Source organism: Pinus tabuliformis, chromosome 9 (genome assembly GCF_031772625.1).
Source record: "Pinus tabuliformis cultivar Carrire ecotype Pingquan chromosome 9, CPIR1, whole genome shotgun sequence".
NCBI lineage: Eukaryota > Viridiplantae > Streptophyta > Pinopsida > Pinales > Pinaceae > Pinus > Pinus tabuliformis.
In genome coordinates this window covers 68725565-68743452 of record NC_142307.1, presented here as the reverse complement: position 1 = coordinate 68743452, position 17888 = coordinate 68725565, and the positions used below count along the sequence as shown (strand labels likewise).

The 17888-nt window shown below is 37.2% G+C and overlaps 1 pseudogene; it reads left to right on the top strand.

Annotated features, from left to right (window-relative positions):
• The window catches only part of LOC149147148 (CLIP-associated protein pseudogene), a 66916-nt pseudogene extending 51693 nt beyond the window's left edge, over positions 1-15223 (top strand).
• The last annotated feature ends 2665 nt before the right edge of the window (positions 15224-17888 follow it).

The following is a 17888-nucleotide window of genomic DNA, read 5'->3' as shown; positions in this document are numbered from 1 at the left end:
ATGGAAATATCAGTTCCTAGTGACCATTCTTATCTAGATCTCTTCCCTATTATTCCTTGCTTTGGATCTTTTCCCTTTTCAGACCTTTCTTCAGTAGTTTGTTTCTCCTATGGCCTTGGGGTTTGTGCACTGGATGAGGAGATTACCTGCTCCTCGGCTTCCTATAGTGTATCTGGCATCCACTCTATTTGATTCATGTATTTTTCGATTTCTGGTCTTTGAGTGTGTTGGCATTATGATGCATGTGTTGTACTTGATCGCAACCCACTTGTAGAAGAACAACTCACTTATATATAACTAGATGAATCTACAGAAGAGATATCAGATGGATGCAGGATAGCTCAAAGGAATCAGATGACAGTTCTCAGTACGACAAGTTAGCTTTGCCATCAAGTCCAAATGAAGAGATTCTTGGCATTATGATACAAGTGTTGTCCTTGATGGCAACTCACACAGATGACAGATCATAGTGCAGTAGGTCAGTAGCAAAGAGTTGATGATTAGGCCTAAGACTATAAAAGGAGAAGAAGATCATTAGGCAAAGGCATTGAAAAAGTCTTGAATATGTGATGAAGTATGAGATCTAGTATGCAGGTTATGGGTTCATGATGCTTTGGTTGATCTGAGCTAAGGAGGAATCTCAGTGGTAGATGGAGAACAAGATCTAAGGATAGATTAGGATCTAATGGATTGGAATGAATCATCTCTATATGGTTTGATCATGTTTATTCTAGATCTGTATACTAACACATGTAATGTTCTAATCTGGATATAACTTAAGTTTGAAATAGCTGCAACTCATGAATGAATATTTACAGATGTATACGCTGGTTGACTATGATAGAAGCACGTACATACGTAGGTTAGATACATCTAAGTAGTGTATACCATATGAGCTATGATGTTGAAGTTATAAATGGTTCTGGTTGTTGATGACTGTTTACTGGTGTCAGTATTCCGCATAGTCAGTTTGGTTGATTGTGTTTAGCTTCAGTGTTGATGGATGAGATCTATAATAGATTAGGATCATAATGACTTATCTTTAGGTGATCTGATGTACTAGATCTGGTTGCTAACATATGTATTATCCTTGTATATGAAATGATCTGGGTATGTCTGAAGTCAGGAAGTGTAGCGAAGTTATAAATAAGTAATTAATGACATATACACTAGTTTGCTTTGGTGAAGCTGTGTATATACGCTGGTTTGGCACTTCCAAGTAGTGTATGCACTCTGATGCATGATTTTTGATGATACAGTTGGTTCTGAATATTGTTGCAGAGTTCAGTGTTCTGCTCTGTGTTCTGGTGACTGCATTTTGTTGACAGGGTTTCAGTGATTTAGTATTGGGTGATTCAGAGATTGATGATGCTAGTGTTGATTGATTGTGTGCTTCAATGATATTGATGGGTCCAGTATGAAAATTAGATGAAACGTGGCCTTCAGATTATGGTGTTGTGCTTCAAGAGTATCCAGTCTGAAAATTTATGAAACGTGGTACCTGGAGGAAGAAAGAGAAGGTTGTAGCCTTCTGTAGGTCGGCACCTACATACTAGTACATCAGCTAGTACAAGAGCTAAGGGGGTGGTAGCTCCCTTCTAGTAGCAGCTGGAAAACGAGTGAAGGTTGGAGCATTCAGTAGGCCGGCACCTACATACTAGTAAAAGGATCGGCTAGTACAAGAGCTAAGGGGGTGGTAGCTCCCTTCCAGGAGAAGCTGGAGAACGAGAGAAGGTTGTAGCCTTCTACAGGTAGAAGCCTGTGTACTGGTATAAGACTGCACCAATACAGAATCATTGTAAAAAGAAGTTTCTTATTAAAAAGAATATTGAGACGACTTGCAGCAGGTGGTTTTCACCCACATTGGGTTTCCACCTTACATCATGGTGTTCATGTGTGCTTCTTGTGTGTGATGATCTGTTCTATTTTACTGCTCCTGTTTACTATTCATATGGTTAATAATGTTCTGATGCACTCATTAAGGATCAACTAACTGAATCATAATTTTACTGGATATACGCTTGTTGCATTACACACAGTTGCGTATACACGTGGTTTACCTTAACTAAAGTAGCATATATGAATCTGAATATGGAAATGAAAAAGTTTTATTGACGTGATAATACTAATTCACCCCCCCCTCTCAGTATTATTTCCAACAATTGGTATCAGAGCAGGTCCTTTGGTAGAAGCTTGATCGCTTGAAGGAGATCCATGGAACTATGGGAAAGAAGCTTAAGAAGAAATCTCATAAGAAGAAGAAGACATCTCAGAAGAACTATGACAGTGGGAGAATCGATTGGGGAATAAGTGGAAGAAGCACTTCAGATTTAGAATCACTTCAGAATGAAGATGAACAAGCAAAAGAACTAGCAGGTATGAATTTGTTATACTCTGGTGATACATTTCGCCATCCATTTGAAGATAATGAAAGTGATAGCGAAACAACTGAATTTTCTCTTATGGGTGAGCAAGAAAGATATCAAATAGAGGTAGAATTTAAAAGGCTTACAGACAAAATTAGAGATCAAAAAGATCTATTAGAGGAAGGAAACAAGGTAAGGAAGTTATTCAAGGACAAGGAAGATCAATGTCAAAAGTTGCAGGATGAAGTGACATCATTAAGAAATGATGTCAATGAAAGGAGCACAACAATCAAGAAACTCAGAGATAGATCCAGTTACTATGAAAGTCTTGAAGCTACGATCCTCTCGCTAAAAGAAGACCTTGAAGAATCAAAAAGGCAGAATAAAGAACTATTCCAAGCTCTTGAAAAACAAGAAAATGAAGTTCTTGAACTAAGACATCAGTTGGAAGAAGGAAGAAAAGATGAACAAAACATGAAGAAGCAATATCATGAAAAGGAGAAGCAAGAACAGGTTGAGGTAAATATTCTTAAAGATAACTTAGAAGAAAAGGATAAGTTCTTACGATTTCAAGATAGTACTAAGATATTGGATGATATTCTTAGTAGTCAAAGGTCTCCTGCTATCAAAATGGGTCTTGGTTTTCATGAATTTGTTGAAGGAGAATCTAGTTCACAAAGTAAGACAAGGGACTCTAATGTAAAATCTGAAATGCTCAACAAGGAGATGAGAGGTCAATCCCATCAACAACCAAGGAAAGAAATTCTTCAAAGAAAATATTTTATTCCTAACTATGGAAATAATAGTCGGTCAATTCCTCAAATGAATAATTTTGAATGTTATGTATGTCATAATCTTGGACATGTTGTAGCCAGATGCAGAAGAAGAATGGTTCAAGACTATGACTCAGAAAGATCATCACATTCTAGGTACTTTAAGGGATATTGCTTGCTTGCAATATGTTTGGTCACAGAGATGTTGATTGCTATAGAAGGAATATGAAACATGTAAGATGTTATGCATGTAACAAGCTTGGACATACAACAAAGGAATGTAGGAACAAATTATGGGCACCATACCAAAAGGAGAAAACATCATCACACTTGAAGATATGGAAGAAGAAGGAGGTACAGTCAGAAATATGTGGCACAACACAATATACAGACATAACAGATTTAGAGGGACCTGAAAGTGAAAAACTTCAGTGTCCTAAATCTCATACACAAGTTTCATAAAGGGAAGTCATGTATATACGTGAGTTGGTTACTGCACAGTCGCGTATATGTTAGTTTGAGGAAAAGCAGTGGGACAGGCTCAGAAAAGGGGTCTGATATGATTCAGTCCATTATTTGCTCTGTTTCATAATGGTTACAATCTGTTGATGTTGTGTGAAAATGTCTTGATACTTGTAAGATGTTTAGGAATGATTTGATCTTAACTTGTGGATGATGATACTTCTTATGCATGATCAGATCTGACAGTAAGCAAGATGGCACAGGTTCAAGGGGAGCATATGCTTTTAATAATGCATTGTTGGCATTATGGTTAATAGTCCTTAGTGATGTTGCTTATATGGCTAAATGATACATCTTGCTATGATATGGTTATGAGTTGTCCATGACAAAATCTCATATGACTCTTGGGTTTACATAGTTAGTGTTATGATCAGATTTGTGGATGCATATATGGTGCTTACATGGTGATCTTCATAAAAATAAGGAGAAGTACAAAGCTTGAATACACTTGATGATGAGTCACTCATATGTTGTTGTCGTCATATGCATAAAGATCATATAATACAATTACGATGTAGGATTCCTATAGTTCTTGACGCTCATGTGGATGAGGATTGTTGTTGTTGATGATATCAAGAAGTCTTGACAAATGATCTTGAGCTTAGGATACATAGTGCTGGATACATGAATGTTTACTCAAAGTTGCATTGTTGGAGACATGATGATGATAAGTTATTACCTATATGATGATAGGTTGATACTTACATATGTTGATTGATGCAAATGTTTCCATGTGATGATACTTGGATCATGCAGATCTTGATGTTGATGAGATGGCTATGGTGTTTTTCACATATGATATAATGTGAATGATTCTATATGTCATATGCAGAATTTTGTTCAAAAGGATGAGTTGATGCAGACATACCTTGTTGTTGGTCTAGATGTTGTTGTCAGATGATTATGGAATAGATCATACATTGTATGATAGTTGCTGATGACTATCATGATCTTATTTAGATGTTTGGTCTCTGTTATAAATGTCATGTAAAGGTCATATCAAGACTCATGATGTAATAGTTTGTCTCTATCTATTGTAGTCATTTGATGAATCCCTTTTGGTCATATGATGTAATTTGTACCCCCACTATGCATGGGAAGGATGATGTAATAGTTCAGTCATGTATAAACATTTGGTATCTGGCATATCCCCACTTGGTTGGGTGGATGAGTCAATATTGGTATATCCCCACTGGGTTGGGAGATGGATGTATGTATGAGTCCTTGGTGATAGGAAGGTCATTTATGATAGAGTCATGTTCTTCTTGTAGAACATCTTTTTGCAGACCTTGCTTACAGTCAGGGGGGCATGAATAGCACACTTCAGCAGAGCAAAGACTTCAGCATGTACTGAGAAGGAGCATGGTCAGATTGGTACACCTTGGCATATACAAAGGGGGAGCTCATTCAGAGATTTCAGCAGGTACTCAGGGGGAGTATGGACAGTGGAAGGTTTATCAAGGAAAGAGAATATCTTGGTCCACCCTTTGCCCTTGATGTCAAAGGGGGAGAGTGATTTGGTGTTGTTGCCATCAAGTCCAAAGGGGGAGATTGTTGGCATTATGATGCATGTGTTGTACTTGATGGAAACCCACTCATAGAAGAACAACTCACTTATATATAACTAGATGAATCTATAGAAGAGATATCAGATGTGATAGAATACATGGGATGTAGGACAACTTAAAGGAATCAGATGACAGTTCTTAGTACGACAAGTTAGCTTTGCCATCAAGTCCAAAGGAGGAGATTGTTGGCATTATGATAAAAGTGTTGTCCTTGATGGCAACTGACACAGATGACAAATCATAGTGCAACAAGTCAGTAGCAAAGAGTTGATGATCAGACTACAAAGAATGAAGAAAGAGGAGTATATACGCAGGTTCACTATATACCAAGTCACGTACATATGCAGGTTATACACAGGTTCACTATGTACCAAGTTGCGTATATATGTAATTTCGCTATACACCAAGTAGGGTATACACGCAAGTTCACTATATACAAAGATGTGTATACTCATGAGATTGCTGATCAAATGTCGCGTATGCGTATGCATGCACTTTCATGCACGGAAAAGTGCGTACATGTGGGAAATCTTATTTCTAGGTCCGTGGTAATTAGACCTATGGTTTTGGTCCTTGGTATTGCGTCCGAAGTATTGAATCCAGGTATTGGGTCCCTAGTATTGGTTCTCAATGGTTTTGGACCATGGTATTGAGTAAGGCTAAGACTATAAAAGGAGAAGAAGATCATTAGGAAAAGGCATTGAAAAAGTCTTGAATATTTGATGAAGTATGAGATCTAGTATGTAGGTTATGGGTTCATGATGCTTTGCTTGATCTGAGCTAAGGAGGAATCTCAGTGGTAGATGGAGAACAAGATCTAAGGATAGATAGGGATCTAATGGCTTGGAATGAGTCATCTTTATATGGTTTGATCATGTTTATTCTAAATCTGTATACTAACACATGTAATGTTCTGATCTGGGTATAACTTAAGTTTGAAATAGCTGCAACTCATGAATGAATATTTACAGATGTATACGCTGGTTGACTATGATAGAAGCGTGTACATACACAGGTTAGATACATCTAAGTAGCGTATACCATATGAGCTATGATGTTGAAGTTACAAATGGTTCTGGTTGTTGATGACTGTTTACTGGTGTCAGTATTCTGCATAGTCAGTTTGGTTGATTGTGTTTAGTTTCAGTGTTGATGGATGAGATCTATAATAGATCAGGATCATAATGACTTATTTTTATGTGATCTGATGAACTAGATCTGGTTGCTAACATATGTATTATCCTTGTATATGAAATGATCTGGGTATGTCTGAAGTCAGGAAGTGTAGTGAAGTTATAAGTAGGTAATTAATGACATATATGCTGGTTTTCTTTGGTGAAGTTGCGTATATACGTTGGTTTGGCACTTCCAAGTAGCATATGCACTCTGATGCATGATTTTTGATGATACAGTTGGTTCTGAATATTGTTGCAGAGTTTAGTGTTCTGCTCTGTGTTCTGGTGACTGCATTTTGTTGACAGGGCTTCAGTGATTTAGTATTGGGTGATTCAGAGATTGATGATGCTAATTTTGATTGATTGTGTGCTTCAATGATATTGATGGGTCCAGTATGAAAATTAGATGAAACGTGGCCTTCAGATTATGGTGTTGTTCTTCAAGAGTATCCAGTCTGAAAATTTATGAAACATGGTACCTGGAGGAAGAAAGAGAACATTGTAACCTTCTGTAGGTTGGCACCTACGTACTAGTATATCAGCTAATACAAGAGCTAAGGGGGTGGTAGCTCCCTTCCAGTAGTAGCTGGAAAATGAGTGAAGGTTGGAGCATTCAGTAGGCCGGCACCTACGTACTAGTATGTTGGCATTATGATGCATGTGTTGTACTTGATGGCAAACAACTCATAGAAGATCAACTCACTTATATATATCTAGATGAATCTACGGAAGAGATATCAGATGACAATTCTCAGTATGACAAGTCCAAAGGGGGAGATTGTTGGCATTATGAGACAAGTGTTGTCCTTGATGGAAAATCACACAAATGATAAATTATAGTACAACAAATTTATTTGATAAATTATAGTGCAACAAAGTTTCCTTCATGTAGAGAAAAGTTCACGCACTTTTATGCAGAGAAATGTTCACGCACTTTTATGCAGAGAAAAGTTTATTCCATGTAGAGAAAAGTTCACGCACTTTTATGCAGAGAAAAGTTTATTCCATGTAGAGAAAAGTTCACGCACTTTTATGCAGAGAAAAGTTTATTTCATGTAGAGAAAAGTTCACGCACTCTTATGCAGAGAAGAGTTTATTTCATGTAGAGAAATGTTCACGCACTTTTATGCAGAGAAAAGTTTATTTCATGTAGAGAAAATTTCACGCACTTTCATGCAGAGAAAAGTTTCTTTCATGTAGAGAAAAGTTCACGCACTTTCATGATTGGTTCATGGTATTAGTCCGACAGTTTTTGATCCTATGGTTTTGGTCTATGGTATTGCATCCAAAAGTGTTGATCTCACGCACTTTCATGGTTGGTTCATGGTATTAGTCCAACAGTTTTTTGATCCTATGGTTTTGGACCGTGGTATTGAGAAAGGACTAAGGCTATAAAAGAGGAAGGAGATCATTTGGCAAAGCATCATCTGAATTATTGAATATCTAATAAAGTGCTAGACCTGGAATACTGTGATTGAGTTATGGTGCAGATCTGGATCTGAGCTAAAGAGGGATCTCTCTAGTTGATGGAGAACAAGATCTAAGGATAGATCGGGATCAAATGGTTTGAAATGAACTATCTCTATATATTTGATTATGCTTATTCTAGATCTGTATACGGATGCTTGTAATGATCTGAACTCGGTATAACTTAAGTTTGAAATCGCTGCAAGTCATGATTGAATATTTATAGATCTGTACGCGAGTTGGCTTTGGTGAAAGCACGTATGTACGCAGGTTTGGTTCATTGTAGTAGCATATACCATTTGAGCTATGATGTTTAAAGTTACAGGTGGTTCAGGTTGTTGATGTGTTCTGATGACTGTTTAATGGTGTCAGTATTCTACATATTCAGTTTGATTGATTGTGTTGATGGATGAGATCTAGTAATGGACTAGATTGGGTTGCTAACACTCATATTATCCTTGTATATGTATTGATCTGGTGATTGGGTGATTCAGAAGATTGATTGATTATGTGCTTCAATGATATTTATGGGTCCAGTATGAAAATTGGATGAAACGTGGCCTTTCAGATTATGTGTTGTGCTTCAGGAGTATCCAGTATAAAAGTGTATGAAACGTGGTACCTGGAGGAGAGAAGATTGTAGGCCGGCACCTACGTACTAGTATCTTAGCTAGTACAAGAGCTAAGGGGGTGGCATCTCCCTTCCAGTAGCAGTTGAAAACTTTGGAGCATTGTAGCAGGTAGCAGCCTGCGTACTAGTAAATGGATTGGCTAGTACAAGAACTATGAGGGTTGTAGCTCTCTGCAGGTAGAAGCCTACGTACTGGTATAAGACTGCACCAGTACAGAAATATTGTAAAAGAATTTTCTTATTAAGAAGAAGATTGAGATGACTTGCAGCAGGTGGTTTTCTCCCACATTGGGTTTCCACCTTATATCATGGTGTTCATGTGTGTGGCTTATGTGTGATGATTTGTTCTATTTTACTGCACCTGTTTACTGTTAATATGGTTGATAATGTTATAATGCACTCATTAAGGATCAACTAACTGAATCATAAGAAGTTGTGGAAGTAGCATATATGAATCTGAATATGGAAATGAAAAAGTTTTATTGACGTGATAATACTAATTCACCCCCCCCTCTCAGTATTATTTCCAACAATTGGTATCAGAGCAGGTCCTTTGGTAGAAGCTTGATCGCTTGAAGGAGATCCATGGAACTATGGGAAAGAAGCTTAAGAAGAAATCTCATAAGAAGAAGAAGACATCTCAGAAGAACTATGACAGTGGGAGAATCGATTGGGGATTAGGTATAAGAAGCTCTTCAGATTCAGATTCAGATTCGGAATCATTTTAGAATGAAGATGAACTATCAGGTATGAATTTGCTATCCTCTGATGTTCCAGCTATCTATCCATTTGGAAAAGATGGAAGTGATAACGAAACAACTGAATGTGCTCTTATGGGTGAGGAAGAAGGATATAAAATAGAAGCAAAATTTAACAGGCTGACAAACAAAATTAGTGAACAAGAAAGACTTCTGAACATAAAGAGTGTTGCCCTCAAAGAAGCTGTTACTAGACAAAAGGCTCAACGAGAGTTATTCAAGGAGAAATATCAAAAGTTGCAGGTTGAAGCAACATCTATAAGAAATGAAGTCAATGAAAAGAACACAACCATCAAGAAACTCAAAGATAGATACAGTTACTATGAAAGTCTTGAAGCCACGATCCGCTCTCTAAAGGAAGATCTTGAAGAATCAAAGAAGCAGAATAAAGATCTAGTCCAAGATATTGAAAAACAGGGAAACAAAGTTATCAGCTTAAAATGTCAGCTAGAATGTGCCTTCAGAATTCATCAAATGCGACAGGATCTGAATGAAGAAAAAGAAAAGGAGATTCTCAAGCTAAAGCATCAGTTGGAAGAAGAAAGGAAAGCTGAAGAAGACATGAAGAAGCAATATCTAGAAAAATAAGAACAACTTCAGGTTGAGGTAAATATCTTGAAAAGTAAATTAGAAGAAAAGGATAAGCTCTTACGTTTTCAAGATAGTACTAAAGTCTTGGATGATATTCTTAATAGTCAAAGATCTCCTGCTATCAAAACTGGTCTTGGCTTTCATGAATCTATTGAAGGTGAATCTAGTTCACAAGGTGAGGCAAGGAACTCTAAAGAGAAATCTAAATTGATCAACAAGGAGATAAGAGAGATGAAAGGTCAATCTCATCATCAACCAAGGAAAGAAATTCTTCAATGAAAATCTTTTACTCCTCCTATGAATAATGTTGAATGTTATGTATGTCATAACCTTGGACATGTTGCAGCCAGATGTAGAAGAAGAAGGGTTCAAGATCATCAAACAAACAGATCATCTCAGTCAAGGTACTTTAATGGATATTGCTTTGCTTGCAATATGTTTGGTCACAAAGTTGTTGATTGCTACAAAAGGAATATGAAACATGTAAGATGTTATGCATGTAACAAGCTTGGACATATAGCAAAGAATGCAGGAACAAAGCACAAACATCACACCAAAAGGAGAAAACATCATCACACTTGAAGATATGGAAGAAAAAGGAAGTTCAGTCAGAAAGTGGCGGCACAACACATTATACAGACATAACAGAGGGAACCGGAAGTGTAAAACTTCAATCTCCTACGCAAGCTTGATAAAGGGAAGTTGCATATATACGCGAATTTGTTACTGCACAGTCGCGTATATGATTGTTTGATGAAAGGCAGTAGGGTCAGATTCAAGAAAAGGATCAGTTTTGCTCTAATTGATAATGGTTGCATTTTGCTAATGATGTGTGGATATGATGGTTAGAAGTATTTTGGTTCTAACTTGATATTGCTGATGTCTTGATACTTCTTATTAATATGCATGATCAGATCTGACAGATGGCACAGGTTTAGGGGGAGCATATGCTCTTAATGCATTGTTGGCATTATGGTTAATAGTCCTTGGTGATGATGCTTATATGGATAAATGATTAATCTTGCTATGATATGGTTATGAGTTGTTCAGATGATTCTTGGGGTTACATAGTTGATTCTCTAATGGTGCTTACATGGTGATCTTCATAAGGATAAGGAGAAGTACATAGCTTGAATTCACATCTTCTTTACTTGATGATGAGTCACTCATATGCTGTTGCCGTCATATGCATAAAGATCATATATTACAGTTATGATGCAGGATTCCTATTGTTCTTGACACATATATGAATGAGGATTGTTGGCTGGATACATGGATGATTATTCAATGTTGCATTGTTGGAGAGATGATGATGATGAGTTCTTACCTATATGATGATAGATACTATGGAGCAGATCATACAGTGTCGTTGCTGATGTTTATCATGATCTTATTTAGGTGTTTGGTCTCTATATAAATGTCATGTATATCATTCGATGTAAAGGTCATATCAAGACTCATGATGTAATAGTGTGTCTCTATCTTTTGTAGTCATTTGCTGAGATCTCTTCAGGTCATGTAACGGCCTATGTTGGTTTCCCCACTATGCCTGGGATGAATGATGTAGTGTACTTGGTTGTCATTTTCTGGTATATCCCCACTTGGTTGGGAGATGGATGTATGGAAGGTCACGTATGATGTATAGAGTCATCTTCTTGTAGAACACATTTTTGCAGACCTTGCTTACATACAGGGGGAGCATGAACAGCACAATTCAACAAGAGCAGAGCTTTCAGCATGTAGCATGGACATATTGGTACACCTTGGCATATACAAAGGGGGAGCTCATTCAGATATTTCAGCAGGTACTCAGGGGGAGTATGGACAGTGGAATGTTTATCTAGGAAAGAGAATATCTTGGTTCGCCCTTTGCCCTTGATGTCAAAGGGGGCGAGTGATTTGGTATTGTTGCCATCAAGTCCAAAGGGGGAGATTGTTGGCATTATGATGCATGTGTTGTACTTGATGGCAAACAATTCATAGAAGATCAACTCACTTATATATATCTAGATGAATCTACGGAAGAGATATCAGATGACAATTCTCAGTATGACAAGTCCAAAGGGGGAGATTTTGGCATTATGAGACAAGTGTTGTCATTGATGGAAAATCACACAAATGATAAATTATAGTGCAGCAAATTTATTTGATAAATTATAGTGCAACAAAGTTTCGTTCATGTAGAGAAAAGTTCACGCACTTTTATGCAGAGAAAAGTTTATTCCATGTAGAGAAAAGTTCACGCACTTTTATGCAGAGAAAAGTTTATTCCATGTAGAGAAAAGTTCACGCACTTTTATGCAGAGAAAAGTTTATTCCATGTAGAGAAAAGTTATGCAGAGAAAAGTTTATTTCATGTAGAGAAAAGTTCACGCACTTTTATGCAGAGAAGAGTTTATTTCATGTAGAGAAATGTTCACGCACTTTTATGCAGAGAAAATTTTATTTCATGTAGAGAAAATTTCACGCACTTTCATGCAGAGAAAAGTTTCTTTCATGTAGAGAAAAGTTCACGCACTTTCATGATTGGTTCATGGTATTAGTCCGACAGTTTTTGATCCTATGGTTTTGGTCCGTGGTATTGCATCTAAAAGTGTTGATCTCACGCACTTTCATGGTTGGTTCATGGTATTAGTCCAACAGTTTTTTGATGCTATGGCTTTGGATCGTGGTATTGAGAAAGGACTAAGGCTATAAAAGAGGAAGGAGATCATTTGGCAAAGCATCATCTGAATTATTGAATATCTGATAAAGTGCTAGATCTGGAATACTTTGATTGGGTTATGGTGCAGATCTGGATCTGAGCTAAAGAGGGATCTCTCTAGTTGATGGAGAACAAGATCTAAGGATAGATGATGCAGGAGCATCAAGACCTTTTTCTCCATTTGTAAATATGGGGTGTGATAATATTAATTTGTAAAAATGGGGTGTGATGATTTTTAATATTTTATTAATTAATTTGAATTAGATAGGAGAAGGTGAGGATTTATGTAAATATCTTTTTATTAATAAAAGGATATGAGGAAATTTAATAAATTGAAGGATTTTAGGGATAAAAACCTATCCTTTAGGGATGTTGAGAGATTTAGGGGTTTGTTGAGGATTTTAAGGGATTGAGCATTTAATTTAATGATTTTTTTAAAATTGTATAAATAGGAGGGCTTTTTGAGAGAAAAGACAATAGAGAATAGTGAGAGGAGTAGAGAGCTGGTTTGGAACAACCAAGGCTGTAAGCCTTTGGTAAATTTGTAAGGGCCAAATGTTGAATATCTAGCCATGTATAAAGGGTTTTGAAATTGATTTGAATTTGTTTATACAATAAGGAATTGTTCTGAAATTTTGTGTGAGTTTTGTATTTCTGGTCAATTTGGTATAATGAGTTAGAATCTTAAATTCAGTCATTTGACAAATTTTATAGACAATCTCTGCACATAAGTAAAGAATCGACATTAGCCAGCATTATAGTTCTTATATTTTAATGTCGATTTATAAGGGCGCATTATGAAACCGTGTTCATAGAATTGAACGAATTTACATTTGGGAAAACTGAAATTGGTTTCAATTGCAAAATTTAATAGACATTGTATGAAGTAGGGCGCAAGGTTTCTGCAAAATTCTGTAATTGGACATTGGCAATGACCGATTGAAATGCTGTGTTAAAGAAATTGTGAAGTCGATCTGTTTTGCAGATAGCCGAACTACAATGAAGTTAAATCGATACTCAGAATGGGTATGTGTTGGGCAAACATGTTAGTACGTGTATGGACAGCGTTGATAATGCAGCGTAGAAAGTGTTGAGTCAATAATGGACAGCGTTGAGTTAATAATGCGGTGTAGAAAGTGTTAAGCACTGGAGATTCGTTGTTCAGGAATGCGTTAATGATTTCTGGTATTCGGCCAGCAAAATAAGCATTAAATTGTGAATGATGACTTGCCATTAATAATGATTGTGTTTGGTTGAAGAAGCAGATTGCTGGAGTATGGCGTTGTTGAAGATCTGACACTGTAAGCGTTGAAGACGATACCATTGAATTGTCAGGGTATCTGTAAGGCGTTTCAATTCGAATTGGCAATTCGATATGAGTTAAATCGATTGCTTTTCTGTTTTGATAGATAGTGAGGGCGCACGGTAGTTATAAAGCCGCATGAAATTACATTGATAGTCAATGCAGAGTTCTGGTTTAATCATGTCAATTGAAATAGGTTTTGTTTTGTCGGACGTTCTACAACTGAAATGAAGGATCCATTGTGAGGCAGTGTTGAAGAAATTATGTATTTGGAAGTGAATCTTGAATGAGGATGCGTTGAAGTCCACGTGTAGAATGGAGATGTGTTGAATTTGGACGCAAATGACTGATCTGTAAAGAGTGCATATTGTGGTTAGCTTGGAGGAAACGCAGATGCAAACTTATGCCATGATGACAGCAGGTATGTTTTATGTCAATGGACTTTTGAAACAGATTAATTTCAGAAGTCGAATAGTTCGATTGTTAAAATCTAGAATCTGAAGGGCGCAGTCTAGAATGAGTAAGATTGCTGAAATGGTAAACTTCGAGCTGTTTGTTAATGAAAACTTAGAGCTGTTTGAACTAAATAGATTAGTGGCAGACATATGAGGATTAATCATCGGAGTCTAAAGGTAAGGTGCACTCTTTAATTGAGTCCGGCCAATATACTTTGAGATTGTTTATGGGAATGTCCGAAGAGTTTCAAGATTTGGATTTGGGATGTAAGGTTTTCATGTGAGATTGAAATGGTAGCAGGGCGACATCTTTTTATTGAGTTTGATTTTAAACTCTGGCATTAAAAACATGAAAGTATGATTGAGTGAATAGAGGATGATGCATGTGTATAGAGAATTGAAAAACTTTGTTGTCTTGGAATTGTTTTAGATGGAAAGTATTTGAGTTTATGAATTGAGTTTGATTCCAAGTTGTGGTTGGGATTTAATCAATGGGTTTTTGTTTTTTTGAGAGGATGGTTTCATGGTCATGGTTTTACAACCATAAAACCATATAATGGAAAACTTCCGCATGTTGAAATGGGAAAATGATGAATTTGCCAGTGATTGATGTTTTGATTTGGGTAAATGCTGAGTATGCATTTTTATGCATGGTTTTTTGAAGATCCTGGGTATGGCAAGCTCCAGGCTTGCGTCATTTTTGGTATTAGAGCTTGGCTCTGTTGAAATGAGGAATGTTTGTTTGAAGTCAGAAGGTTTGTTGAACTGGAATATATTTCTGAATGTGTGATGAATGATCAGATTTTAAATCTGAAATGCAGCATATACAATTGCAAGTAAACAGAATGCAGGTAAAGAAGATCAGATTCTAATTGAAAGTCAAGCAACCAGAATACAGCTAAAGGAATGAAAGATCATGTAGGTATTGTGTTTGGTTAATTTTTATTTGAATTTTACTGACAAGAAATGGAATGAGAATTGATGGTTGCAGCAAAGAAGAAACTTAGCAAAGAGGGAATTGTTGCCGACAGCTGAAGTTGCCAGAAGATTGGAAGAGAGAATCAGATTTTAAATCTGATTGACAGAGGAAGCATAAAGATTGCTGTAACAGATTTGCAGGAGTGGTGAGATTCTGAAGGTAATTGAAGTACAGGCAAATGGAAGGACAAGATCAGACGAGATCTTGGAGGTAAGATGATATGTTTTTTGAAGATTTGAATATTGTAGTCTTTGCAGTATTATTGCAACTCCCAAAAGGCAATTGCTAACAGATGAAGGAAGACAGTTGTGAACACGCAGATGAGTTGAAGCCAGGAAGAGCAAAGAGAAGTGCTCAAAGGAGGTTCCAGAGATAGAACCAATTTCTTGCCAAAAGACTGAGTGAGAAGAGCTTGGTGAGGTAAGTGGCGGCAGGACAGGACTTGCTGCTGAAGAGGCTTTAGTGCAACTCATAGTAAAGTGAGTGAGGGACTCATAGAGATGGAAAGGAAGATGACTAGTGACAGTCATAACAGAGGTTCTAAAATCAACCACAGCAGAGGACAAAAGGAGAAGGATGCCAAGGCAATTGGCATACAGAGAAAGTTAAGCAAAGAGGAATATGAGAGGGAGAAGGCTGAGATAGCAGTTCAGCTTGAGGTATTAATGGAGATGTTTCAAAGAAATGAGGAAGACCAGAAGCATGGTTATGTCATGAGAAAGAAGTTGAGGTGGCAGAGGCTACAAGAGAAGTGGAATCATCAGGTAAATATGCAGTTGATAAAGGAACTAAGGGAACTTGAACAGGTTATAGATGCGAGACAGAAGAAAGAGAAGCTCGAAACAGTTGAGCTACAACAAAAGGAAGATGCTGAAGAAGATGTTGAAGTTTCTATATGTTACCCAGAGAGTGGACCATTACTTTTTGAAAGTGATGAAGAGCTAGAGGAGTTGAATCATATGAATGATTCGAAGCAGTCGAAAGATTTGATGACTGAAGCCTTAAACAAGACCGTAAGGTCTTGTGATTTTAAAACTAATGATTTGTGTGTGATTACAGGTTTGGAAGAAGAAGAAGAACATCTACTGAAGGATGTTAAGGAAGATTTAGCAGAAGAAAAACCATGTGAGGAAATGGAAGATCGTGTAAAATTTCCAAAGTCCACTCCAAGTAAAATCATTGAGTTATATAGAGAATTAGACTTTCAAAGGAGGAAATTGGAAGAAAAGAGGATGAATGTCCAGGATAGATTGCTGATGAAGGATGACAAAGCAGTTGTCATAAATGATAATCAAGATGAAATTGCAGGTGACGAGCAAAGGAATGTTGCAGAGGGAAAGGAAGTTTGGGAGGCCGCAAAATTCATATTAATAGCTAGAGCAACATGTGAGGCAACATTTACAGTAGCATCATCAGAAAAGGTGATCAAAACAAGTGAAGAGCAAGCAAGAATGAGAATTCAACAATCAAGGGATGGAAACAATCATCAAACAGAGGACATACTGGACAGAGAAATTGAGTTGATAAGGAGGTTAATGATAAAAACATCCCAGAGAAAGACAGCTGAAAGAAAGGAAAGGAGCGACAACAAGAGAATGACAGTGAAAGATTGCAAGAGCAGAGCAAGTGGAGCACTACAGCACAAAATATGGAAACCTGGAAGACAACAGCAGATGACAACAGCAGTGAAGCGATCGACAAGCACGGAAGGATTAAAAAATAAAATTTGGGATCCAGGAGGAGATATCCAGACTTATGACCAGGTGGTCATGAATTTTCTTACATGGGGAGTCTGATGCAGGAGCATCAAGACCTTTTTCTCCATTTGTAAATATGGGGTGTGATGATTTTTAATATTTTATTAATTAATTTGAATTAGATAGGAGAAGGTGAGGATTTATGTAAATATCTTTTTATTAATAAAAGGATATGAGGAAATTTAATAAATTGAAGGATTTTAGAGATAAAAACCTATCCTTTAGGGATGTTGAGAGATTTAGGGGTTTGTTGAGGATTTTAAGGGATTGAGCATTTAATTTAATGATTTTTTTTAAATTGTATAAATAGGAGGGTTTTGTTGGGGTAGCCCCCCTTCGTTGCGCCGATTGCGTAGCAGGGGGGGCGGGTAGCCCCCCTCTACAGGGTCCGGGGCAGCGCCCCGGGGAAATTTTTTTTGGACCCTATATTAGGTTGGGCGAACCTACCTATGGTTTTGTGAATGATTTTCGCACATGGTATTGGACGCGATGGTTTTTCGGTCCATGGTATTGGATGCTTCAGCATGTATAAATATGTATTGTAACATTGAAAGGAACATAATGAAAAATCAAGCTGGTAGTCCCGGTTTTGGGATCTAGGGAAAAATCTCTGTGCATATGTGTTTTATGGGTTATGCTCTCGCATTGTTTATTTTCTTTGTTTAAGAATTCGTATGCAGGTAATTTCTGTACAGGGATAAAACCTACATTTGGTATCAGAGCTGTTTTGGCTTCAAGGGGACGCCTTTGTTGCTGAGGGGTTTCGCTCGGGCCTGTGGTAGACCCTGTTCAGTGGGAGATCTGCGAGATCGATTCTGGTGGTGAAAGAAGATGGCGAG